The sequence below is a fragment of the Calypte anna genome, chromosome 3 (assembly GCF_003957555.1).
Source record: "Calypte anna isolate BGI_N300 chromosome 3, bCalAnn1_v1.p, whole genome shotgun sequence".
Lineage (NCBI taxonomy): Eukaryota > Metazoa > Chordata > Aves > Apodiformes > Trochilidae > Calypte > Calypte anna.
In genome coordinates, this window is record NC_044246.1 from 23,683,286 (window position 1) to 23,699,434 (window position 16,149).

At 38.5% G+C, this 16,149-nt stretch overlaps 1 protein-coding gene across 1 annotated transcript in view; it reads right to left on the minus strand.

Moving 5' to 3' along the window:
- PTPN14 (protein tyrosine phosphatase non-receptor type 14) overlaps positions 1-16,149 on the minus strand; it is a 122,563-nt gene that overhangs the window by 79,381 nt on the left and 27,033 nt on the right. The gene's annotated exons all lie outside the window — the stretch shown is intronic.

Below are 16,149 nucleotides of genomic sequence, written 5' to 3' on the forward strand. Positions count from 1 at the left end.
TGGGACAAGTCTTTCCAAATTCTATTTTGGTGCTGAATTTAAAGCACAGATTTAATTGCAAAGCTCTTCTTTGAGAAGCTCAGTAGAAACAGCAACTCTACAAGGCAGAAATTCAGAGGTGCTAACCCTCCCACCATTACCCCCACCACAGGGGTCTATAACATTATCTTCAAGTTAAATTTTGGTGCCCTCAGGCCAGCTTTGAAAGCTTCCTTAAAGAGCTAAGGAACAGAGGCATTTAAAAGAGGTGCAACTTGGAAAGAAGAAAGGCTGGCTGCCATCAGCAGGAAATGCAGGCGCTCAGCACCTCTCAAAAAATCAAACCCAAAGTATGCATGTGAAAGGCAAGCAGCATCCCACCCATTTCAGAGAAGGCCCCGCTGAGGCAATCCCTGACATTTCGCTCACTTCCAGCTCCACAGCAATTCTGTATTTCACCCTTTCAGGTGGGATGAGTAACTGCAGGAGCAGCTGTCAGAGACCAGGATCAAACCGAGTGGGAGGGGGAGTACACATATTCTAGATGTTGTTTCTAATTACCACTCCTAAGATTTATCAGGGACACATATAACTGTAAGCCAAAATACAAAGCAGGCAGAAGATCTAGAGAGAGAGAGAAATAATGACATTTAGGAAGCTATGATCCCACATTTAAAATAAAAACCAAAAAAATTCAGTCAGGAGACGGTTCAAGACAACCAAACCATTTTCATTGGAACAGCTTTAAAATGTTACTTCCTACATGTAGAGAGGAATGAAATAAAAAACAAATTACTTGCTACTAAGCCTTCCTGATTTTGTTTGAATATACTGGAGAAAGCTAGAGGGACATTAATGCTGGCATTTAAAAGTCCATTTCTCTTAACAATTAGTACCACAAAAAAGCACTAACTCCTATTTCCTTGTTTCTTAAGAGAAACAACAGCATTGCCAGCAAAGTATGCACCATTTAGCTGTATGTGACATTTCAAATAGATAGTACATTGCTCACATGTACCATTTGGCATAGAACTGCATGAATCTGTTATTTTCAATTTTACTTAATGTAGTTGCTATGGAGACTATTAGAAGCAAACCAATTGACCACAGTGATTATTATTACTCTAGAGACAACTATCACATATTTGATAAAGCATATTTTCCAAAACCAGTATATTTTGGTATTTATTACAGGGGGGTTCAAGCAGCAAAAACAAAAACCAACCAACCAAATAACAAAAAAAAAAAAAAAAAAAAAGGCCCTACTTGAAAACCAAACAAACTAAAAATCCCAGAAAACCACAAGGAACCTCTCACTGGTTATGTGTGCAACTACACTGATAGTCTACTAGCTTTACCAGAGAAAAACCTGAAGAATTTGAGAACAGGCATGTGCTATTTGACTGAAGTGCAAACAAACCTACCAAATTAGCTGCTGCAGTTTAATCTCTCATTTCTAACTTCTGTGGGTACAGATATATTTTATTATATTCACATGATTGCACGAGGGACCTGTTATACCTTGCATCACTGTAACATCAGAAGCCATGAAGGACACATGAATACATCCTCACCACAATCTGATGAGGCAGGAACACGTTACCCCTGACTCACAACAGAGGAATTGAAACAAATATTAGCCAGCTTATCCAGCATCACTCAGGAGAATGACAGCAGATCTATGCACTAAAACACACAGGCCACACTAGAACTTTAACCCTAGACAACTATTTGGCAACTACCTTGCCTACCAACATATCCAAAACAACAGCACCAAGCATTGGAAAGTGGGAAGAATGGAAGGAAATGACAAAGAAGGAAGGGTGTGGAAAGCTGTATCTTATCAAGGGCAGCATTTGTATTCAGTCTCTGGCTAAGCCAGACACACTGAGAGTTTTAGCTAGCCAACTCAACTTAAAAAAAAAAAAAAATCTTATCTTGCATTACTGTTAGTTGCACACATTTCCTTACAGAACATGAGCAACCCTATGTACAGTAAATTTATAGTTATTAGTAGCCTAAATATGAAATCAATGATAGTAAATGATTGGTTGTGGTCACCAGGCTCACTGAACACTGCAGCTACTGCAGGAGAAGCCATCCCTTAAGACTTGTGTGCAAACACACCACTCTGGAATAAACCCACCAGTTCCTGCATAAGGGAAACACTGACATGGATTGCAAATTAATTACTCTAAGTTATATCATGTGCTCAAGTAAACCAGGCAAATATTTCCTCAATTTTTCAAGAAGCAGTAAGATAAAAGCAGCTTTTCCTCAATTCTGCCAAGGGTGATCAGCCAGCACTATTTTCTAAAGATACAGACACACAAACAGGTTCACAGATGCACTTTCTGTAACAGGGTTTGGGTTACTTTTTCATTGACTTAAATATACAGGAATGCCCAATGATTGCTCCTTCACACTACATTTCACACTTAAATTAGTTTCCAGTTAAAGAATGAACTGGGATGGTGAAGCTGGGACAGATTTCACCAGTTTCAATTGGTTGAGCCTGTAACAACTATTAATTCTCAGTTCAATGGATATAACTAACCTTTCTATTTACACATCTTCTGGATGTTTCATTAACTTCCCAATTTGGTTTTTTTTTGTTAAGCTAACACTCACAAAGCTTCTGGTAAGCTTTCTGAATCAAAGGCTGTGGTCACTTACAGGTTCTTAAAGCCAACAAGCTGTTTAGATTCTATATGTTTGTATACTCTTAAAAGCATCAGAAACATCCATTTTAGTCACAGTTATTTTGTAGACAACAAAAATAGGCAAAATCCTGGAGATAGATGAGTTTTGGTCATCAAAATGAAGGATTATTTCATTACAGGACCTCCTTTAGTGGTTAAAGGCTTGTCAAGGAGTAGAAGTGTCCCCAATGAAATTAAGCAAACTGTGCAGGTGTTCACAACACTCCTCTCCTCAGACACACACTTTCACTACAATTAAAATGAAGCAAAATAAATTAAACTATAACAAGTCTATGAAAAGCTCATCACATAACCAATCTGCTTTAAAAAATGGATTTCTGTTAAGACTGTTTCAGGTGTGAAAGGGACAGATGTGCCATCTTTTAAATGGACATCTTCTATTTAAAGTATTTAAGGATTTATTTTTTTAGAAAGAACTTAGAGCTCTTTATGAACCTTGGGTGTTTTTTTCCTCTTTTCTTTTTGTTCCATCTTTTCATGATTTTCAATTCTCTCTTGCCCTTCCCACTGTCATACTTCAAATTTATGTGTAAATTGCTCTCTGTGAGTTAAGCTTACTCTAACAAGCATGCTGAACTAAACAAGGTTTTCAGTAGGAGCATAAGCTTAGGAATTTAAACATTCTGCTAATCAGAAATTCCCTTTGTTTAAAGTACATACCTTGGAGACATATAAAATGAAAAAAAAAATGTCCCCCAATCATGTCCCAGAAACCACAACTACAAAAAGAAATATTTACAGAACCACAAACAATTTACCTCCTCATTTAGTCACTCATCTCTAAGTGAGCCATTGCTAATATCTGGTTAGGATACCAATTCAAAAGTAAACCTCAAAATCAGAAGTGGAAGTAAGGTCCCTCTAGAAATCAAAAGCCTGGCATTAAACTCTCAAGTGTGTCAGAATGTAACTACCTGAAAAAGTAAGGTTTTTAGACAAGTGTGTGCTGGTGACAGAGTGGCACAAACATCTTGTGCAGGGCTGCCTGGCCAGAGGGGACAGGCAGGGAGCTGAGAGCAACCCCATCAGTGCTCTGTTCCTCACCAACCAGAGCACCATCATCCCTCAGGACATGAGCTGGATGGGCACTGCAAAGGGATCCATTGACAGCCCAGCATGGATGAATTTGAACTGTGTCCAGGTAACATCCAAAAAGCCCTACCTGGACCAGAAGGAGCTGGAGACCACCAACCACAGAGCTCAGCCAGGGACCCAGAGCCCCAAGACTGCTCTGAAATGGAGATCCCAGACATGTGGGCAGAGGGTGGGGTGGGAGGCCCAGCTGAAGCTGGTAAGAGCCATCAGGGCACAAAGGTGCACTCAGGGTCTCTGCACTCAACATAATTTCCAGCTGCAGGACCAGGCCAGCAGAGTATTCTGACTGCATTTTGGACTTTTAACTCGTTTCAGCACATGTTCACTTGACAGCTAAACTTGATTGTGTAGAATATTTTATCTGAAACAGTTTGATGGCAAATGCTGTACAAAATGTAATAGCAAAATAGCTTTTTCAAAAAGCATCCCAAATGCAGTTTCACCAGTGCCAAGATGAAGAGATACTCTGTCTTGGATTTTTGGTCGATTCCAATATTCTTTTGTTTCAGCAAACCAAGGAAAAAACCCCAACTGAACAACAAGCCAACTCTTTTGCTACCACAGACATTGAAATCCTATTTCTTGTGCTATTTACTTGAAAAAGCCACATGGATAAAGTCAATGGCTATGGGGGACACAGAGAAGACTAAAGTTGGCAAAAGAGGACAAAGACTGAAAAAAAATTTAGACACAGAATAAAATTTAATCTTTGGTCTCATTGCAAGCACAGCACAGGTTCTCCTAACAGTTTTCATTAGAAAGCAGCTTAAAGATGGACCCTGTTATAAATCATCCATGTCTCAGCACAAGACATGCTTACTTATCTTACTTGATTCTACATGTGGAAGCCTTACCAGCATATTGGCTATGCAAAAGGAGCAGATATGAATGTATGATCTCTCCAAAGATTTTTGATTCCCCTTCAACACCTCTGCATCTTGCAATGGGAGAGAGGAGAAATCATTGCTTGTCAGAAATCCTTCCCTGTACAAAAGAGGTTTCAAGAGGTACCACTCCCTCAACATTCAGCAACAGAATAGTTATTAACATAGATGCAGTAAAAAATACTTATCTTGTATAACCAAGAATATCTTCCAAGCAAAACACTGAGCATGAAACTGAAACACCTTCAAGCCACAGATAGCACAACTGTAGCAGTTTAAGGAGAGAATGGCTTATCATGACCTGGAACAGTAATACTACCTATTAGCAACCAGCCTTCTTCACTGGCCTGGCCTGCCTGAAGAACTAGGTCAGATTCACACTTTGATATGCAGAGCAGAACTGCTTCCAATTTGTAAGGAAATTTGGTTAGTTTCTGCATAAAATATAAAATTCTACAGAAGGTTTAAATTACCTGATGCAAATAAAAATTTGTGCCTTTCCAAAATGGGTTTGGTTTGGGGTGGGTTTTTTTTTGAGACATGAAACAAGGTCAAACCACTACTACACAAAAAAAACCAAAGAAAAACAACAAAAAACCAAACCAAAACAAAGAAAAACCAAAACCAAACAAAAACAAAACTCCAAAACAAAAATGAACAAACGAACATTTTATACCTTTTCTAAATCTAAACGCAAAAGACAGAAATATGAAAAACTCTTCCTTCAATCTCCCAATGTCAGGTAGGGCTTTTTAAAACACAGGCTGAAGAGAGCAGTCATAAGGATGAGGCCATCTGGCAGAAGATGCTTTGTGTGGCAAAGGGCACTGCTCCAGTCACAGGCCATTCTCTTGCTTCCTTAAATTTATTTTAAGGCCAGGTGAGAAGAAAGATAACTCTCAGGACATTTCCAAGTATGTGACTCGCTTCTCTATTACAGACTTCACATATTTCACTGTATCACATTTAAAGGCATGTAAAAAAGAAATTAAAAAAGAAAAGGATCCGAAACACACCTAAAGCAGAATGCTTTCTCTCACACTTCATTTGCTTTCCTACGTAATTTCTGAAACTCCAGGAAGAAAGTAATTACTGTCAAAGTGCAGCCTGTATTTACCAACAGCACATGGCAGCCCTCCAGCATTCCTAGCAGTGCAGGAGCAGCAGCACACCTAACACAAGTATGTAACCCTGGGCTGGGCGGCAGACCGCAGCGTTTGATGTGAGCTGCTAGTGGTGTGCCAGCCTACAGGTTTAAGGGAAGAAAAAAAAAACCAAGAAAAAACAGTGTACGGGAGACAGGACGTCTGGCACAGTCCATCTCCATCTCGTGGAGGTCTGTCTAGAGGAGGAAATCTGTCCCTGTGAAACAGTTTTCTCTCCACTGATTGCTTTTGAGTATTTCTGTACCTGGTGAGGTGTCTGTATCTCACCCAGTTATGGTGGATTTTCCATAAAGCCTGATAAACTTCCAGGAGTCAAATTCATCATGGAACAGATGAAAGGGGGGTGAGGGGGGTTAACCCTACATAATACAAGCCTACTGCTGCAAGAGCATTGTTTTCAACTATTTGTTTATACTTCAAAATTTCCTGTGGACATTCAAGTCTTACCCTAACATTATCACCTCTACACTGTGGGAAAAAAGTAACTTTTTACTTTCATTTAATAACTACTACAATATCCAATGCAGAACTTTTAGAAGTCTCTAAGCATCTAGAGATTGTGTACTTGTGTGCCTGAACTGATGCCCAGGACTCCCTGGAACATTCAAAGCAGAAGACAACAGCTACTGTTACCACAACTGTGCATCATTTAACACCAATAAACAGTGTACAAAGACCAAAAATTGTTTAGCAATTCCTAATTCCATCAGTTTTCACTTTCCAGGAAAACTGCCATTTTCAATCCCATTCATCTTTGCAGTAACAGATTTTTTTCTATCTCAGTTGTCAGGTGCTTTCACTGTATGGCACTTGAGTCAGATTCTGCATTCAGTAGACAAAATAAAACATCTAGAGAAGTTTATAAATAAAGTCAAAAGTATCACTCCAACTCAAAATAGTTAAAAATCCACCCTTTGTTTCCTCTCTTTTATTGCAATACATGTTAGAATATATACTGACTGCTTCTGAAGTGCATAAATGCTAGTAGGTGCACCCTTTGTTATTCCCTCCTTCCCTGCTAAAGCACCACTCTGTATAAAAAATACATTTCTATACATCTGCAGAACAGTTCTCTGGAGTTGTGTAGATACTCATCTATGTGGCAGACACCTAATTCCTCTTCTGTATCAAGGTTCACAAGTACCCAGTATTTTTGTGTGTGGCACTAAGTAAGTAACCAGCAGTCTCTAGCATAAAAATTATATGAATTTTCCAAAATGCAAATCAGCACCTTATCCTTCACATCCTTTCTCATAGCTCCAGAATACCCTTAACAATTCAACAGGTCTTTATAATGCAGCTTCTGAAGAAGAACTCTTTCTGAGACAGTGTAAGCATTCAAGTTAGGAGTGACACTTGCAAGAAGTGTATCTAAATGACCTTGGTTGCCATTGCAGTCAATTTTAATCCACACCGATATCAGAAATGAAGCTTGAGTTTTCACCACTCACTTGTACGACCTGCAGGATGCTGTCCTCTAAAGTTAAAGAAGGAAACCAAAACGAAATGCCAGTAATATTCCTTTCTGAGTAGGAAACGCTGCCTGTCTGTCCATGGCTCGTATCTGCAAGCAGCTCCACCTCTCTGCAACAGCAGGGTTTAGCTCCTCGGGGTACAGCAGTTAACCATTAGCAGCCTTCTCACACCTTGCCTCTTACTGCAAGACCCCAAATTAAACACAGCCAAAAGCAATCCTGGATGGCATCCCTCCAAGGCTGCAATTTTTTATGGGAGGCAGTCTCACCTCAGAGCTCACTACTGGCAGGAATGAAGAATAAGGTCAGGAGCTCCTGCCATTTTTTATTCTCCCCCTTTTTTTCCCTTGTGGGAGTTTTTTTGTTGGGTTTTATTTTTGGTTTTTTGTTCTTTTATATTTACCCCCTCACCTCCTTAATTCCAGAGAGCGTCACCACAGCTTATTTTATGCCAGCTCTGGAAATCTGCTGGGAGCACCCCACTCCTGCTTGAGCCACTTTACCTCACACATTCACACACTTTCTGTAGAGCAAAGCCATGTTAGAATAAAAGTTACTATTTCTGAAATAGAAAGTTGATTCAAAATGCACTATTTATTTATTTTTTTTTCCCAAAATAAAGCAATATTTCTCTGTAACTGCAAAATTTATACGGGTAATATTTTCTACCAGGTCAAACCATTCAGAAGAAAAGTGAGATCAGCATTTCAGTTTTTTGGCACATCCTTCTTTCAGACCCGGTACTACAACTGTTCTCCACATGCCACCCCTCAGAAAAGTCATGAGGTCCTGCAACTTAGGTTTTTAGTAAACACTCCCTAGCAATCAAGGATCAGGAAAACCTAACCAATATTGTTAGAGTCCACGATTTAAAATCAATTATATCCAAGTGCTTTAAAACCTCTCAGGAGATTCGACAGGACTCTTTACAAATTTTTGTTCCTATTTAACTCTGCTGGCTACAGTAAGTAGCAACATAGTATGGGCTCTATTTACTTTTTCTTTCAGTTAAGTCACCTTTGCAAAAGATTTGCAACTCCTTCAGGCTCACTGATCACAGGCGATTACATTTCCTCCTAAATGTGATGGATAGGCATGCAAAACCATTATAAAATCAGTAAAGGATATGCTGAGTAAAAACCACAGAAAAACTTCTTACAGAGTGTTTTCATTATTCTCTCATGTTACAAGGACATGAATAAAACTGCAAATAAAAGTTCTAAGCACAGGATAACGCTGTTATAGTCAAGTAATTCAATCAGATATGGAGTAAAATTATACACCCCAGTGCATTTGCACTAGTTAAATATCCACTAGTGTGAAGTTGTTCTATAATTTCAAATGATGCAATAAAAAAAGAGAGAGAAAGAGAGAAAGAGATCTGGCTGCAGGTTCAATTCTATATTGGGATTTAGCAATGGGATGGTGACAAGAGAGCACTTGGGAGATTAAGAAGAAAATTGCCACACAGTTCTTGTGAGACTGCAAGGTCTGCCTGCAGCTCATTGCCTGAAGCAAGACCCATACCTGCATGCTTACAGTAAGAGCAAAACTTTATCCAGATTCTTGAAGTTCAAAGCTATGGTCTGCTTCCCAAGAGAGGCTGAACAAATGCCATTCAGGTATTAGACAATGAACCAGGATAACATGATGGAGGAAGTGTGGCTGCAGATAAGCAAGAGCCAAGGGTGATAGGATGGAAAGAAAGAGAGGACAGGGAGAGAGAGAGAGGCAAAATAAAATTTAAAAAGCATGCACACTGTACATTCTAATCCACAGCCAGGCACCTTTGGCTACTTAAGCAGGTATTTCATACAAGATCATAACATGAACTTTTGAACTTGCATGGAAAAAAGCCTCTCCTCTACTCAATGCATTAAAACATCAATGCTGCAAACTGCTGAAAAAAAAATCCTTCAAGTTCTATCAAAGGAGGATTATATTGTGGGCACATGCATGAAGAAACTAAATCTGTTATCTTTACTGAATATTGGCCTTGATGTAAACCACGCAGCCACAGTCTATGAATAACTGCATTTGTTTGACAGCAAAACACCTCATCTGAAATACAGAATAGCTGCCGGAAATGAGCTAATGGTACTTTTCTTTCTGTATTAAAGGATTATTTTCTAGTGCCTACTGTGTGGGCTTAAACACTAGCCTGAAACAGTCAAAATACTTAGAAGTAAGATTTATGGCTAAAGGGTAGGGGGGAGGCGGGGGGCAGGAGGGGCCTTCTTTGAAGTGACTGACTCCTTTAACCAGTGTCTCAGAATTACAAGGGTACAAAAGGACCCCTCTCTGTGAGCAGCCCTTTGCCTTCTTCCTTCATCTCTGTTGCAGATTGTATTGATAAACAAGATGTGAAAACAATTACCTGGTTATCATGGAGCTGGATGGAACATACGAACCAAGATTATTATTAACAACAGATGTCATGTATTTTTCTAATACTTTTTAACATGAAAAACTCCTCAAATACCACTCAAGCCATCAACAGGAATCCTTCAGCATTAGAATGTTTTTCAAAAGCTTTCATAGCAGCTTGGGAGAAAAGGTATTAATTTACTTCCATAGCATTCCAGCAAATTAGGTTAGTTGCATTGACAAAGGAATTGTAGAAACTGTAATCCCATATTGCTTCATTGTACAGAAGTCTAATTTTTCTTTTTTAGTTACAATAGTGCTTTAACTGATAAGTTTAGATTGGTGGCTTATTTCCTTTGACATATTATTTGTAATTAATTCTACTCAAGAGAACAGCTTTGCACTGAAGGTTACTAAAACTGTATTAGTTTTGGACTGCAAAATAAGATGCAGCTTTATACATAAACCCACTGAAATAAATTCTAAAAACTGTAGCATGCCATTCTTTGCTGAGCCTTCATAACAGTGCTTCACTACATGCTTCACTACCTTTTCCCATAGGTCTACAGAAAATACCCACCCTTTACATACGATGACATCTTTATATGGAATCACTCTTGAGGTTACCAGTTTTTAATGAGATTAAAAATTAATTCTTATTAACTGACCCTATTAGAGAAGGTAGTTTCGTTGTAACACTTCAGAGAGAGAAAAAAATGCTTTGCAGAAACTTTTGCTTGTTCATTAGTGGAAGAGAAATTCTTCTTTAAAATAAAACAGCTTTATTCCTTGCTCAGATTAGTCCACTGTTACATTCTAACACACAACTTGAGAAACTAAGGCCGAAACTGACTTGTAAACTTGTGACCCTCCCTATCTTAGAAAATAGACTTTGTATATGAAAATTGAAAGATACAAATATTAACATATAAATTAACATTTTCTTATTTTACTGTTCTTTAGAAGCAATTCAAATTTAAAACAAATAATTTCATCTGATTTCTAGTTCTCATGCGAAAAGCAGTATGGTTACTCAGAATTTAAGTTGCAGAATTTATGAAAGAAACCTAGTTCTAAACAGAACTTGCACAAAATCCAAAAATCTTCAGTATGACCACAGGTAGGTGTGTTTGTTGTACATGCATATCAAAGTGGCACAAATAGGCCTTTGATCCACTGTAGTGGCCATTGAAGTGCAACTGAATGAAAGCAAAGCAAAATACTATAAATAAGAAAATAAGCTTACATAAAATAAACTTACATAATCTATATATAAGTACAAAGCCTAAACACCAGAGCAAAAGAAGGGGGAGTAAAATAACAAATGGTTAAACAATCTCTCTGCACATAAAATGTTCTCTTCCTTGGTATCACATTATTGGACTTAGAGAAGTCTAGGGAGATGACTTATTTACGCTCAGCATTAACTAGAATGCAGGGAAAAGCAAGAAAAGAAACAAGAAACAAAAATAAAATGAGTGGAGAAAGCCCATGTGGTACAGCCCTTCCTGTAATTCTGTCTCTGGTTAGCAAGTTGGAAGCATCCCATTTCTTTAACTTGAAGTCTGACATTCACATTCCTCTGTAGTTTGATGTGGCCATGGACAGTAGAGCTCACTCATTTCTTAAAGGAGCTAAACTATTTAGGACAGCAAGCCTGCAAGCTGTGAAACAGATAGTAAGAAACCTTCTATTTATCTCCACTTAGAAGAAAAAGGAAATGTCTTCATTTCCAGTTCTACTGTAGAAATAGGCAAAACCATATGGATGCACTGACTGTATTAAACAAAAGAAAGTAAAATCTGTCCTTCACAGTTGTGAAGACACTCATGCCTACTGAAGTGCTGTTAGGCATGGCCACCACTCCTGTGAAATCAATTAACCTGCACCTACAAAGACAGGGAATGAGGCACATCTCCAGCCTTTCTGCACCCAGTGCTGAATGGCAACAGGATGAATTGAAACCAAAGGGTAGATCAAGGTGTGGTACTGGTGTGTACTTCATTCAACAGTTTACCGGAAAGACAAGCCTGTGTTAATAAAAATTCCCATTATCGTGGAATAGTAGGAATAGTAAGTTGAGTTGCTGTATGTGATTTAAAAAAAAAACCAAACAAACAAACAAAAAAACCACCAACCCAAAAGAAAACCCAAACCACAGCAGACAAAACAACTCATGATGCTGTCTTACAGCAACACCTACCACATACAAGGAACAGAGTCAGTGGAAGGGACAGAGAAGCATTCCCTGCCAAGTGGCTGAAGTGCTGTGATTTCACCCAAGCTGCTTATTACTGCTAAAGTTCAGCCTTCCCATTTGCAGAGACAAGGCTCTGAGACAAACTTTCCAAGAATTTACCAGTTTGCCTTTTTTTTTTTTTTTTAACAAAATGATTAGTTGTGCTTTTGAAAGAGTTACTAGGGACCAAAGGGTCACAAGGTAATTATTTACAGAACTGATGCCAGGGATGAGGAGACAGATAAAGCCATTACAAAGACCATGTGGAGTAAGGAATGAGAAACTCCTACAGTTTGTTGACAGCCTCTGTGAAGTGTGATTCAACTCAGAGATAACACTACCTCTGCTCTTCCCTCTGGATACTGGTAGACTATAATGACAATACAAAATTTACCTCAAGACCTTCAGTTCTCCATTTACAAGTACCCACTGGAACAACTAAAGAAGGAAAAAATAATTAATAATTAATCAACCCCACTGCATGGCAAACATCACGAAGAAGTGACATTGCCTTTCTTTGACTGGGAAAAGTATTCAGCTCAGTTATGAGAGAGTAAAAGTATTTCAGTTCAGCTAAATAAAGGCTACGTTTGCAGACCAAACCACCCTCCCACACCTCAGTCTAAGGAGGGTTTATAACCTGCTCTTGTGGGAGGAACAGCAGAGCTCAGCCTTGACTCTGTAAGAGGGAACAAGATCACTGGAAAAGAAGCTTTAAGTATCCTTGTGAAAGAAAGCACAGCTCAGATCTACCCTAGCCCTCCCCCCCACCACCACCACTGCAGAATACAGGACACTCAGTCCAGAAGTATTTTCAGTGCCTAAATATAACACAGGCATTCACATAGCATAAATAGGAGAATCCTTCTGAAGGGCTATCTTCAAAACAACCTCCATTTCTAAGTAAGACTAAAGTTCAAAGTCATATACTGGCATGTCAAATTCAGGATATCCTTGTAAGAATAATGAATTTATTGTTTATTGTACCCAGCTATTTTTATACAGTTTCTGGAAGCAAGAAACATGAAATGTGCTTAAATGACTACTCGTATATCTTCATGTTCCCATCCAGTTGCAAGCCAAGAAGGTTTGATGGAATATGGCCATACCCTTATGGGATTCCAAAATACCAGTTTTCATTGGCAACTATTGATTATGTACCTCCAAATCAAGCTGCTACATTTTTTCAGTCTTTTTTCTAGGCTTTGATACATAGACTCCTCAGAGTAAAATATAGCTGGCCCTAAGTACTACAGTTTATGCCAAAAATCATATTAAGCTCTTAATCACAAAGACTAGAATTCAATTAGAAAAAATAATAGTCTAAAATATACAAACATAAACATTACAATTATATCAAGAAAGAGTAAGGGAAAAAAAGGTGGAGTTTTGAAAAAAAGCTAATAGGTAAAAACCAAACAAAAAGAGGACTAACAGGGGACCCCAAAAGGACACAGAAAATCTAAGTCAGTCCAAGAACCCTGTTTTTTGTTGTGATCTTCCTATTCCATCAGTTGTTCTAGTAGAGGAAACCAACCATCATTAGTTTCCAAATCAAGTGTCACTGAAGGCCATTACCCACCATACTATGAAAGGATTTGTTCATCTTTCTAACCATGTTATCCCATCTGAACAACCCACTCCTGCAGGACACTGTGCTAATGGCTATCAAGAGCAGTAATCTAGCCGCACCATAAGTAACCAGAAGTCAAATTAAACTCTTAAAAGTGACAAGCATCTTCAGTTCTTACTGGAGGAAGTGCATGCCAGCTTGGGAGATGTAGCTACTCATGACAGGAATTTCAAAATCCTTCCTTACTACCTCTAAGCATTCAAGTAAACCAACCACTTTATCTGGCAGTAGGATGTATTCACTAGTGTATACATGTATTCTGACAGCAACAAAGGCAGCACAAAATCTTCTACCATGTTTTCACAACTGTAATGAAAAAAAATTAATTAGTAGAGCCACATGACCAAGTTCATATCACAGGATCCTTATTCAGGTCACTGGGCTGAACAATGCCTTGCCTGCTAGTAAGACTTAAATAGCACCCTTTCCTTACCATGAGGTATGAAAGCATTAACCCTTACAGAATGAAGAAAAAATTGTTCATTTTTTTTAGTTAGCACAAGAATTCAGTTTGCAGAGGGGAAAAACCCATCACCGTGGCTAGTGTAAAGTGGAGAGAGAATGAGGAGAAAAAAAAAAAGTTTGGCAAAGATAAGCAAAGAACATAGAGAAAATATTTATTCAGTGTAGATAGGAAAAGGCAAAAGACTGTCCAGCTGTTGGCCAATTTGTACAAGTTTCAGAAGTGTCCAAAGAAGAAAAAAAAGTGGGTGGCATCAATCCCATGTAATATCCATAACTTAAAAGACTGGATCCTTCTCCTGAACTCCTTTGCCTACTCAGGCTGCACTTTTTTTCCACTGCAGTGAAAGCTCATGTACTCTTTTTTTGTTTGTTTTTTTTTTGTTTTCTGGGTTGGTTTTTTTTGTAGAGAGCTTGTAAAAAGCCACTCTAACTCATCTAATGTGTGTTCTAAACAAAAAATGCACCAAAATCTGGGACTTAAACCACTGATCAAAACCAAAGCTAGAAATTGCCTCAGTCCTAATTTATCTTTTAGCTCCTTCAGTAGAGAGGTCCAATGAAACTACTCATTAAGTATTTTTAAGAGCCAAGCTAATTTATTCAGGTGGGTTATTATTTGAGAGCAGATGAAAGTAATTATACCACTGCATGAAAACAAGTTCACATTAGCATACCTCTATCAGCTCCTGAAGGTTCACTTCTGTTCATCCAGTATCTCACAGAAGTGAGAAAGATTTATTTGTGTATAGATGTGGAAAAAATCAAGAAGTCAATGAGTGAGGTAGCCCATTTTGGAATACAGACTGCTCGCTACCTTAGATGTCAAACATACTTCTAAGTTGTCACTTTGCTTTTCCCTGAAATAGTCTTTATATGTCTTAAGAGTTTCTAGAAAACAGTATGCCACAGTTTAACACTAGGCCAGCAATTGAATGAATGAATGACAGATGCTGTCTATTAACCCCTCTTCCCTCCCTTATAGGGAAAGGAGAAAGAATAAGGGAGAGAGACTTAGGGTTGGAAACTAAACTACACAGATTTAATGGAACATTAATGGTGAAAAGGAAAATAATGAAATATATACAAGCATATACACAAGTGATATGGTGTTCCTCGCCCCAATAACACTCACGTCACCACCAAGGCTGCAGGACAGCCCTGGAAAAGTCCCAGTCTGGGCTCCTGGAGTCAGCAGCAACCAGGAGCTGGAGGCAGTAACATAGAGATTCGCAGATACAGATGAAAGGCAGACAAACAAATAGATTCCTCCAAGAACACTAACTGTGGATGAAGAAAGCTTGACCCTCTTGATCCCTCAAATTCATACCGAGTATGATGCATGTGAGATGGAATACTCTGGTCAGTTCTGGACACCTGTCTGGTCATCTCCTCCCTAAAGGAGGGATACAGGTGTGAGCCTTTTACTCCCTTTTTCTTTTTGGAGTATAAGATGTTTTTCAGAACCAAGCAGTGGCCTTGGCTATCCATACCATTCTCTAGCTGTAACTATAAACATTGGGCGTTATCAGCCTTAGAAGCAGACACTGACTGAGAAACATGCTGATAATTTCAGCAAGGGCAGCTACTTAGAAGAGGTTTAGCTGAAAGTAAAATTACAAAAAAAAACCAACCCAAAACCAAATAAACAAAAACAAACAAATAAACAAACAAAACCAAAACTCCTGCTTCTACAACCAAGAAAAGTAATAAAAGTACTACATCATTTCCTACCTCTACTACAGATATCTGTGGAGTCTTAAGAAATTAAAAACACATGAAAAGATTATCTGGGATCTTGTGAACTAAAGGGGGATGTTCAGGCAAGAATATGTACTAATTAAAGAAGAGTCCACACAGTTGAGGAGGTTTGAACACCCTCTTTCAGCTGGAGAAACAGGACAAGAATGACATAAAAGCTCTCAAATTGTATTAAAATTCTGTGCCTTCGCAGTAACCCATATAAAGTTAGATCCCCTTCATAAGGTAGTACCCTGCATACTGCAAAATGGAAACAGAGGAAGAATCTGGCTACAGACATTAGTGTAAACCTGCTTTTGTAAGTATTATTTTCCCTCAACAAAACAAAGAGTGAAATATTGCATGTAACATTTTATTCTCTTGTA